This window comes from Podarcis bocagei (genome assembly GCF_964188305.1).
Source record: "Podarcis bocagei genome assembly, chromosome: 1".
Classification (NCBI taxonomy): Eukaryota; Metazoa; Chordata; class Lepidosauria; order Squamata; family Lacertidae; genus Podarcis; species Podarcis bocagei.
This window is the reverse complement of record NC_138125.1, coordinates 114,693,931-114,704,950: the sequence shown is the minus strand read 5'-3', so window position 1 is coordinate 114,704,950 and position 11,020 is coordinate 114,693,931. Positions and strand designations below refer to the sequence as shown.

At 46.8% G+C, this 11,020-nt stretch overlaps 1 long non-coding RNA gene across 1 annotated transcript; it reads left to right on the top strand.

The window, feature by feature from the left end:
* The first annotated feature begins 3,430 nt into the window (after nucleotides 1-3,430).
* LOC308582037 lies at nucleotides 3,431-4,921 on the top strand. The gene is made up of 2 exons (XR_014005459.1): nucleotides 3,431-3,864; nucleotides 4,110-4,921. It is a non-coding gene; the product is annotated as an uncharacterized lncRNA (long non-coding RNA).
* Nucleotides 4,922-11,020: the final 6,099 nt, after the last annotated feature.

Below are 11,020 nucleotides of genomic sequence, written 5' to 3'. Positions count from 1 at the left end.
CTCTTAATTTTCTCATGTACCGTGTGTTATGAAATGTTCTCTTCCAGAACTATAACATGTTTCCTGACTAAATATTAATTTCAGCCATATTCCTGCATTTGGCAGTGTTTTGTAAAATTATAAATAGCCTTGGTTGAAAGATGACTTCCCCCAAATTTCTTACTAAGTAATATGGTACAAGACATATTAAACTGGGGGAAGTCTCACAAAATTTTAGAGTAGTTGAAATTTCTACACGTAGTTTAGCAAAATAGTGGCTTTCAAATTTTCATAGTTTGCTAGATTTTGTGTTCCCCCTACTTCAACTGAGGCTGAGGTGTTCCCACTGTTTCTCTGCAGTTGTAAACTTGATTGCCACCAAAGATATTTTCATTAAGGGATCCTTGAGAAGCTTCCCAGGTACTCCAGGATTCCCTGAAATATAGTTAGGAAACCACTGTAATAGTCATCTTTTCATATGCGTCCAAAACTGTAGGGATGGGGGATCCCAAACTTAATCTAGTCAGGTGGTATGGTGTGGTATATCTTTCTAGTCATGTTATAGTCATGACTTTGCTTTGTGGCCCTTTTTTTGTGTTTAGTTGTTTTTTAGAGATTAATGAATTTTTAACCGTGCCTAGAAATGTTTTGTCCCAAGTGGATAATTGGGAGCTCTAGTTTGATAGTTCCCAAATTGTGGGATGGGACCCAGGTTTGAAATGAACAAAGAGTGGGTGTAAAGACCCTTAGACGCATATCTTACCCACCACCCAAAGTCCTGGATAGTCTGCAGTGGACACAGCTGTGCTTAAACGATTTTTGTAGGCCTGGGGAGAGGAAACTCCAGCTGTTCCCATTATCCTTGACCATTGACCAAGCAGCCTGAGGCTGCTGGGAGTTGGAATCTGGGGGAATCACAGGTTCCTCACCCTTAGATACTCATGGAGGAGATGATTGACACTTGGGGAGTGGGGGGCAGAAGGTGTAAACTTGGAAAGGGAGCTGAGCTGGAAAAGTTTGAAAATTCTGCCTTTGTTACAAAGGGGTGAGAGAACCTTACAGATGTTGGTCATCTGTATAAATCTGTAAAGGAACAGCACTTTGCCTACATTTTTCACTAGAAAAGGTGAGTGAAATTGTTGGTTTAAAGCAGAGTCCTGTGCCCAGCGGAAGGATGAGGAGTACGTGCTGCATACTCTATATTGCTTTTATTTACAGTTCAAAGCTGGTATATTACAGAAAGACATCTTGCCTCTGCCGGAGCAGAAAATGCATCCTCTCTCCTCGACAGCTCGGAGAGAATCACACAGTGAAAAACAGGAAACCAGTGTACGTCACATCCAGCTTCCCTTTCCCGTGAGAAACTCCAACAGTACAGACTGTGGAATGTAAACACCTGTCTCGTGACAAGCCCTTTCGCTGCACAGTGAAGGAAAGCAGAAACCAACAGAAATATCCTCTATTTTTGTACATAGTGTGTGAAGTAGGAATCATCATTTACAGCCTGCCTAGCATATTTACTCTTGAATGTGTGTATGTATATTGGGTGGGGCGGTCCATCAGTGATCACGATTGGGGAGGCAGCTACTAAAACAATTCTATCCTTCAGCACTGAAATCAGTGCATACTTTTGCCTGGGAAGTAAACATGCTTACATGGGTTTAAAAATTGGAAATTGTGATTTTGTAGTCCTCTGTCAATGGAGTTATGGCAAGGTCTGAATGCAGTGTATGAGGAGATTTCCTGTATGGTCTTGCACGCTCACATACTCGTAATAAGGGAGATGCAAGAAGATTATTCACTAGTGAGGGTACTACTCAAATACAGAGCACAACTTAAAACACTTGGTGTCCTAGAATAAGTATTGCCTAGCTACTGTGCAGATCTAGTACATCAGCAAATGGATGCCTTTTGTGACGAGAGAACCAGCTGTTACCTTTATTTAAAACCCTGTTTAAGTGCTCCCACAAGGTGTTTTTTCCAGTTAACTGATGGGCATTGCTGGCAGGTGGTGATGTATATTAAATTAGTTGACATGGAGATCAGTGAGCCTACAAAATTGCCATTTCACCATCTTCTCAATTTTTCACAGCCCTCTAGTGGCTATGGTGGCTCATTTACCAGAAGTAATGTATTTACAGTGGTACCCCGCAAGACGAACGCCTCGCAAGACGGAAAACCCGCTAGACGAAAGGGTTTTCCGTTTTGGAGGCGCTTCGCAAAACGAATTTCTCTATAGGCTTGCCTCGCAAGACGACAGCCCATAGGGAAATCTCCGGGACAGCGGGGAAGCGCAGCGCGTCTTCCCCACTGTCCTCGGACCTCCGCCCGCCGCGCGGCATCGGAACGAAGCTCCGATGCCGGGCGGCGGGGGGGGGGACGCCTCCTCCCGCCGCGCGGCATCGGAACGAAGCTCCGATGCCGGGCGGCGAGGGGGGAACGCCTCCCGCCGCGCGGCATCGGAACGAAGCTCCGATGCCGGGCGGCGGGGGGGGAACGCCTCCTCCCGCAGCGCGGCATCGGAACGAAGCTCCGATGCCGGGCGGCGGGGGGGAACGCCTCCTCCCGCCGCGCGGCATCGGAACGAAGCTCCGATGCCGGGCGGCGGGGGGTGGAACGCCTCCTCCCGCAGCGCGGCATCGGAACGAAGCTCCGATGCCGGGCGGCGGGGGGAATGCCTCCTCCCGCAGCGCGGCATCGGAACGAAGCTCCGATGCCGGGCGGCGGGGGGGGAACGCCTCCTCCCGCCGCGCGGCATCGGAACGAAGCTCCGATGCCGGGCGGCGGGGGGGGGAAACGCCTCCTCCCGCCGCGCGGCATCGGAACGAAGCTCCGATGCCGGGCGGCGGGGGGGAACGCCTCCTCCCGCCGCGCGGCATCGGAACGAAGCTCCGATGCCGGGCGGCGGGGGGGAACGCCTCCTCCCGCAGCGCGGCATCGGAACGAAGCTCCGATGCCGGGCGGCGGGGGGGACGTCTCCTCCCGCCGCGCGGCATCGGAACGAAGCTCCGATGCCGGGCGGCGGCGGGGGGGAACGCCTCCTCCCGCCGCGCGGCATCGGAACGAAGCTCCGATGCTGCCGCGCGGCATCGGATGGCTTTCCTGAAGACTTGGGGTGGGAGGAGGGTTTTCCTTCCCACCGCCAACATTCAGAATGCTGTTCTGAATGTTTGCGGTGGGGAGGAAAAACCCTCCTCCCACGCAAGCCCCGGGAACAGAGGGAAAGCGCTGCGCGCCTCCCCCTCTGTTCCCGTACCTGTCCTGAAGGCTTGCGGTGCGGAGAAAAGCCCTTCTCCGCACCACCAGCCTGGCAAGCGGTTTCCCTAGGAACGCATTAATTGATTTTCAATGCATTCCTATGGGAAACCGTGCTTCGCAAGACGAAAAACTCGCAAGAAGAAAAAACTTGCGGAACCAATTAATTTCGTCTTGCGAGGCACCACTGTAATATTAACTCTGGAAGTATATACTCGATTCTGAGTGAACTAGGCTCTCTTGGTATATTTTGCAACCTACAATAAATTAGGCCAAAGATATTTGGGAAACAAGTTACCCACCCCATGTACTGTGTTGGCCCAAATATAAGCTGCACCCGAATATAAGCCACACCTTTAAAATTCAAAAAAGACAATACCTGAATATAAGCTGCTTCCTTAAAATTCCGCAGGCACTCACACCCATTCCGTTTTACTGTATGTCTGTTTCAGCAGCGATATCGTAAAAGCCAATTTTTGTAAGGCCACGAATTTAAGCCGCACTTTAACTTTTCAGGGTCAGAATTTGGTAAAAAAAAGTGAGGCTTATATTCAGGCCAATACGGTATATACTGCATATGCAGAGCCAAGATATGTGTAGGAACACCTTCACCCTATAAGAAGAAGAAGAGTTTGGATTTGATATCCCGCCTTTCACTCCCTTTAAGGAGTCTCAAATCGGCTAACATTCTCCTTTCCCTTCCTCCCCCACAACAAACACTCTGTGAGGTGAGTGGGGCTGAGAGACTTCAGAGAAGTGTGACTAGCCCAAGGTCACCCAGCAGCTGCATGTGGAGGAGCGGAGACGCGAACTCGGTTCCCCAGATTACGAGACTACCGCTCTTAACCACTACACCACACTGGCTGCACACACAGTTCCCAGTTAGAGATGCATCAAAGCTACAATTCTGTTGTTGGTCTCACTTTAATAACCACCTCACCAGGTTTGCATACCCTGTTCTGTTATAAATGCTTTCTTTAGTTTAATTGCCTGCCGGTCATTGTGCTGGCATCCAAGAAATGAGCTGTTTCCTGTGTTTGTTGCTTCTGCTGTTAATGCTGTGAACCATTAATGAAATGCAGGAGAGAGTGATGTTGAATGCTCATAGACTTGTAGATTTCCTCCTCTGCTCTCAGTCATGTTATGTTATTATCAGAGTGGAAAGTACCCACAGCACCAATCAGATGCTTCTTTCCCATCCCTGCCCCTTAAAGGGAAACTAACCCTGTGAGCCTATACACTGGTACCTCAGGTTACATACGTTTCAGGTTACAGACTCCGCTAACCCAGAAAAAATACCTCAGGTTAAAAACTTTGCTTCAAGATGAGAACAGAAATTGTGCTCCGGTGGCACGGCAGCAGCGGGAGGCCCCATTAGCTAAAGTGGTGCTTCAGGTTAAGAACGGACCTCCGGAACGAATTAAGTACGTAACCGGAGGTACCACTGTATAGTTTTACCAAAGAGGAGTTTTAAGCTTTATGTACACATGAGGAGATTTAAGTCTAGATCCTTATGCATTTGTTTTACCCCATGCAGTCAAATGTGCTAGCAGTTTTATTGTTGCACCATCCTTTTCAGGTTCTACCATATTATCAACTATTAAATTGTAACCTGCCCCAGGACTCCTATGATGAAGAGTGAGTAAGCAGTCTTATAAATAAATAACTTTCGTCTGAGCATAATCCAGTGCGCCTTTGAATTGTAGGTTGTATGCTTTCTTGAAGTGACACACATGCACATGGCTACCAGCCCCTTTTAGAAGGGACCACTTTTGTGGGTTCATCCCATAGTGCAGGGATGGCATACCTCAGGACCAGAAACTGAATGCTCCTCTTGTCTGGCCTTTGGAGTTCTCAGTCTACACTCTCCCCAGCCCTCCTTCATAACTTCCTTGAGTGTTTTTGTCTGTCTGGAATGCGTCCTTGTTGTCTGATCATGCCTCTTGCTCAGAGGTGGCCTGTCTTGTTTCACCACCGGAGGCAAAAATGGAATGGTCCACCACACCACCACCACTTCCATTGTTCACCGGAGCACTCCTCCTTGCCAAACTTGGCAAGAGTGAGGGGGCGTTCTGCAAAGCCCCTTGACACTCATCTCTGTCCCAGAGGCAGGGAAGACAAGCGGAAACGCCTTGCGCCAGAACAACCCCCTCTCACTGACTTTGGCAAGAGGGGGACATTCCGCCACCGGTGGCAGAAGCCGTGGGGCTTCACCCTGCCTCATCATTGAGCCGGCTCTGCTCTTGCTTGGCTGGATAGAAAGGTGTGGGTGTAGAAACAAGCACAGATATCATGGGTCATGCATGGCTTTTCTTATCTAGTGACCATTGTAGAGCAACCAACCAAACTCAGTAGAAACATTTGAGTTAAAAAAGAAAGAAAAGCTCAAAGCCAATGACAACTTGCCCTGTTGTTGTTATCACAAAAGTGCTGTAACTGGCTGTAGATAACATGGGTTTAGTCTTGCGGTGAGTGAACAAGTACTCCTTGAGGTAGGCATGTATATCCTGGTGTGGCATTACGGTTCTGGAACTGCAAATGTGGAAACAAAGCTAATCCCATTTAAGATGCTGTTTCTATCCTTTAATCTGTTCAAAATTACGATGCTAAACTGCAAGAAAACAGCAGCATTGACTGGTGACAAAATTTTAGAAAACAGAATTACTGGTTAGAGTCAAATGAGTAAAGGCAGATGTAATCCAGAAATGGAAAACGAAAAGCTTTGCCATCTGCATACCAGACTGGTTCAGCCACCAGTTATGTCTCTTCTCCCATGTTAAAGGAAGCATGCCTTGCCTTTAACAAATCAATGTGTGTTTTAAAGCATCTCATGTACATTTCAACTTTGATAACCCTGACCTTTATTTTTTAAATAGGCAAAACTAATTGCCAAAGGCCCGCTGCTATAATGCAATTCGTATCCTCTTAAAAAATAAAAGATGCTAGACAATTTCCTCCAGCATCAATTGTATTTTAAAGGCTGATTGGCGCATGGATTCTCTGCTAAAAATACAGCCAAGTAAATGCATGTGGGGCTATCCCATTGATCACTGGAGGGGAAAGTATTGTATATGAATTTGGAAATCTATTGCTATAGCAACTAAAGAGTGCTGCCCTTATATGTACAGTGGTGCCCCGCAAGACGAATGCCTCGCAAGACAGAAAACCTGCTAGACGAAAGGGTTTTCCGTTTTTGAGCTGCTTCACAAGACAAATTTCCCTATGGGCTTGCTTCGCAAGACGAAAACGTCTTGCGAGTGTTCCGATTTTTTTTCGCTCCCCCCCCTTTTTCTAAGCCGCTAAGCCTTTAATAGCCGCTAATCTGCTAAACCGCTAATAGTGCTAATCTGCTAAGCCGCTAATAGGGTTGCTTCGCAAGACGAAAAAACCGCTAGACGAAGAGACTCGCGGAACGGATTATTTTCGTCTTGCGAGGCACCACTGTAGTTCTAGTCTAAAGCAGGCAAATGTTGTTTTGTGTGAACCCTATGTCTGCATGAAATTACCTACATCTGGGCAGCAAAGAAATCAATGCATGTACATAACTCTACGTATGTTCCAGAGTGTGCAAGCTGGAAAGAAGGTAAGTATACATGCCATTTCCATGGGTACTGATAGGTGGGAACTTCAAGCTCCACTTCCTTGGGCATGGATTTTCCGTTCTAGTGCAGCTTACCATGCTACAAATGGGTCATTTGATGTCCTAAGGGTGTCAGGTGATTGGCCCACCTGTAAAAAGGGCCCATCAAAGTTGGGGAAATCCAGACCAGGTCCAGTTCACCACCCCTCTTCTAGGCAGAGACCTTGGTCCTAGTCTCATCCTTGAACTGTAGAGTGTAATGTATGAACTGATACAAAGTCTTAGCTTTCTCCATTTGTGGCCCATGACAGATCAATGATGATTGAATAAGCAAGTGCCGTGTCTTGCAAACTAACCAGTATTTTTACTGTATCCCATATCTACATCCTGTCCAACCTGAAAGCTCAAGAGGGAAAGGGAAAATGACTGTGAAACGGGATACACCAGCCCTTGCGATTAAGTTCACATACATTTTCACCACTTGAGCATAAAGAGAAAGAAAATGTTAAAGCTTCCATGTTTGCCTTTTTGTATTGTTTACCACAGATGCCAGGTAAGTGGTTGTTTATAAGCATGGGATAAGTATTATATGGTGATACAGTGGTGCCTCAGGTTACATACGCTTCAGGTTACAGACGCCGCTAACCCAGAAATAGTACCTCGGGTTAAGAACTTTGCTTCAGGATGAGAACGGAAATCGTGCTCCAGCGGTGCGGCAGCAGCAGGAAGCCCCATTAGCTTCAGGTTGAGTGGTGCTTCAGGTTAAGAACAGTTTCAGGTTAAGAACGGACCTCTGGAACGAATTAAGTACTTAACCCAAGGTACCACTGTAATAGGAAAAGTTTAAGAAAGGGGCTGTAGCTCAGTGGCAATGTCGGATTACCTGATAGGCAGAGTAGACACGAGCCTACGGGGCCCACAACATAGGATCAAAATATTGATTTGATCTTGAAAGAAAATTACAAGAACATATTAGGAGATTAGGAGCCTCCACAGTGTTTAATCTGGCACTGTACAGTGGTAGGGCACCTGCTACCTTTTAGGACTGGGAATATCCTGTCTGAAACCCAGTCAACGTTAACAATACTGGGCCAGTGGTCTAACTTGATATGAGAAAATTCCTCCAATATGCCACTGTGAATCCTCTCCCACTATATTCCCTCGCACTTTAAATAAAAGAGAGGAAAGAAATATATGTGTTTTTGCTGTCTTTAAGATGTAATCAATGGTGTGTGCATGAATGTAATAGGCTGTGCTATGCATTTGGGGGGTGTTCTTAGCAAGCCAGAATTAATTGGAAAAAGGGATAAATGTGGGAACAGTTAACATGGCTCTCAGTTGCCATGTATTCACTAGCTTCAATTCACTAACCAAGAAACAGGCCGCAAAACATTTCTCACTCCTTAAAATTATGTGTTTTGATTTGGATCTCCTCTCTGCTTGTCACATTCATCACATTTCAAGATAATCCAGAAGCAGGAAAGAATATACCCCACGTTCTAATAAATAACTTGTGAAATATACAAGGTTACTAGAAGCAGGCCGTTTTCTGTTGGCGACCGAGAACTTTGTACAGCAAAAAGAACTTGGACATCCGCAAATATTTTTACTCTTGGAATGGATGCTGGCTGTTCATGTATCATTCCGTTGCTATTTTTATACACATATAGGAAAATGCCTAAATGTTTCTTAATGCATTTTTAGACATCTGCAGAATAGTTCCTCAGGGGGAAAATGTTTGTTAAGGGGCAGGTCTTCTGAGCATCATTGTTCCATTTTAGAAGATGGTGGGCTTCCATGTGAGTCTGACTGTGCCTGGCCCTAGTTGGTGGCAAAGTTCTGGTGAGTCATTTATTCATTAGAACAAAGAGGAAGGAGGAAGGGCGAGACACCATTGATTCTTATCAATATAGAGATTGAGCAGAAACTGAAACAAGCTTTCAGCTCAAGCAACTAACCCTTTAGGTCTGCTTCTTGAACTATATATTGCTTTTCCATAGACCAACCTGATGTCCTACAGTTTTTAGACTACAGCTCCTGTAATCACCCACCATTGGTTATGCTGATGGGAGCTGTAGTCCAAGACATCAGGGCTGGCATAGACCATTAACACTTTGGCAGCCAGGCAGTTCTATTTACCTTCCATGTGTGGCAACTATAAATATTTGGGGAGGGAGGGCTGTCAAAAAATCAACATGTGTTGAAATCTGTAGGAGACCCTTGAGCTTATAGTCTAAGCTGCTCTTCCAGTCAGCTTTGCTGAGTGCCCATCTCTCCCACTACCATTCACTGTCTCCCCAGGTTGGTAGAGGTGGCAGGCCGTCCCAGAAGGGAGCATATTCAGTAGAGCATATTCCCACGCAAGCCATCAGAATCATTTCAGTGCTGGGGGATTCTGGAACGAGTCACTCCATTCCCACCACCAATGAGAGAATATGCTTTGCCATGGTCCCCAGAGGCACCTGCCACCACTGCTAAGGCCCACATCCTTTCCTTGCCCTCTCTAGGTCTGGAGAACAGGGTGGCAGCACGTCCAGGATCAAGGTGTGAGTAGGTCCCTGTTTGCTTCCTTGTTGCTTGCAAGTATTCAAAAGGGGGGCCCTGGTTTTATAAGGGCTTGTGGCTTCACTCGTTACAACTGCCATAAATGAATAACTACGAAGAATGAGCTGCATCAGTTTGGGCATCAATTAGGAACCCCCCTAAACCCTTTGGTCTCTGCTTTTAATCCATGAGCTCAATCGTGCCTTCATGCCTGTGCCATCTATGAATCAGACTGCTGGCCTCAAAGAAACCCTGAGTTACCAGAAACCATGCCGTCTCCAGAGTAAACACTGCCAGGGCTTTGGTTTTCATTTTAATCACCCTCCCATAGAGGCTGCTTAATCAGATTAATGCTGAAGCCTCGCTTTTGCTGAGTTCCGGGCCTGCCCACTCAACCCCCTGCCACTCAGGGTCTTTTCCTTTCCTTTAGCAATCTGAAGGGGAGAAATGCTTTCGGTGGATTTGCTCAGAGAAGCTGACTGAACCCACCACAAGCCTGAACTGTCTTTTAGCACTGCAAAACCACCTCTGGTTTTCTAATAAGTTTTCCCTTATTTAATGAATTTATTGCAAGCTGCTTTTTGAGAACATGCTGCACAAAAGCAGCTTTAAAACAAACATATAAAACTACCTTCCCACCATCTCTTTAGGATGCATCTATCAATGTCTATTAGTCCTGACAGCTGTATATGACCGCCATAATATTAGGAAGTTGCCAGAGACAGAGAGCACTGATCCACCATATTCTACACAGACTTGGGAGGCAGGTGTCCAGGGTTTCAGACAGACTTTTCAAGCCCTTCCTCACAGGCGTGAAACCTTTATCAACCTTCCAGTGTGGTGTAGTGGTTAAGAGCGGTAGTCTCGTAATCTGGGGAACCGAGTTCGCGTCTCCGCTCCTCCACATGCAGCTGCTGGGTGACCTTGGGCTAGTCACACTTCTCTGAAGTCTCTCAGCCCCACTCACCTCACAGAGTGTTTGTTGTGGGGGAGGAAGGGAAAGGAGAATGTTAGCCGCTTTGAGACTCCTTAAAGGGAGTGAAAGGCGGGATATCAAATCCAAACTCTTCTTCTTCTTCTTCCAATGGCCACATGCCAGAGGTGGGTGAGGTCAGGGGCAAAGGGGAGCTGAGGGAAGAGGATGCAAATGTTACCTTTGTGCTGTAGGTTAGTGTGATGTTAACATGAGAGTGCTGGAGGTGAAATAGTTAAACAGGTTACCCAATCAGGATCCAGGGGGGTGGAGTCAGAGGGACTATAAAATCAGCTCTGGGAGGAGCAAAGGGAGGAGTTCGTTGGGAGGTTGGTTGGAGTGGGAGTGAACTGGGCTAGAGTTTGTGGGTAGGTTGAGTTAGTGTAGCGAAATAAGCTGAGTCTGGAATAGTTAGGGGCTAGGAAGACAAGTAAATATCTGAGAGGTGGTTTAATGAGTGAGAGCAGGTAGCAGAAGTTATAGGTCTGGATAGGCACCCCATGATTGTAATTGACCAATACCGTTTATGAAACCACACACTTGTTAAACTGCAATAAATAAACAAAAGTTTATGTTCCAATTGAACCCTGGTTGGACTCAGTATTGTACCAGGTAGGGCCCGGGTGGTGGCAGCGAGAAATAAAGTGGTGGCACAGGGATCAACAGATGGTGAAATGTCCGGGGACCCT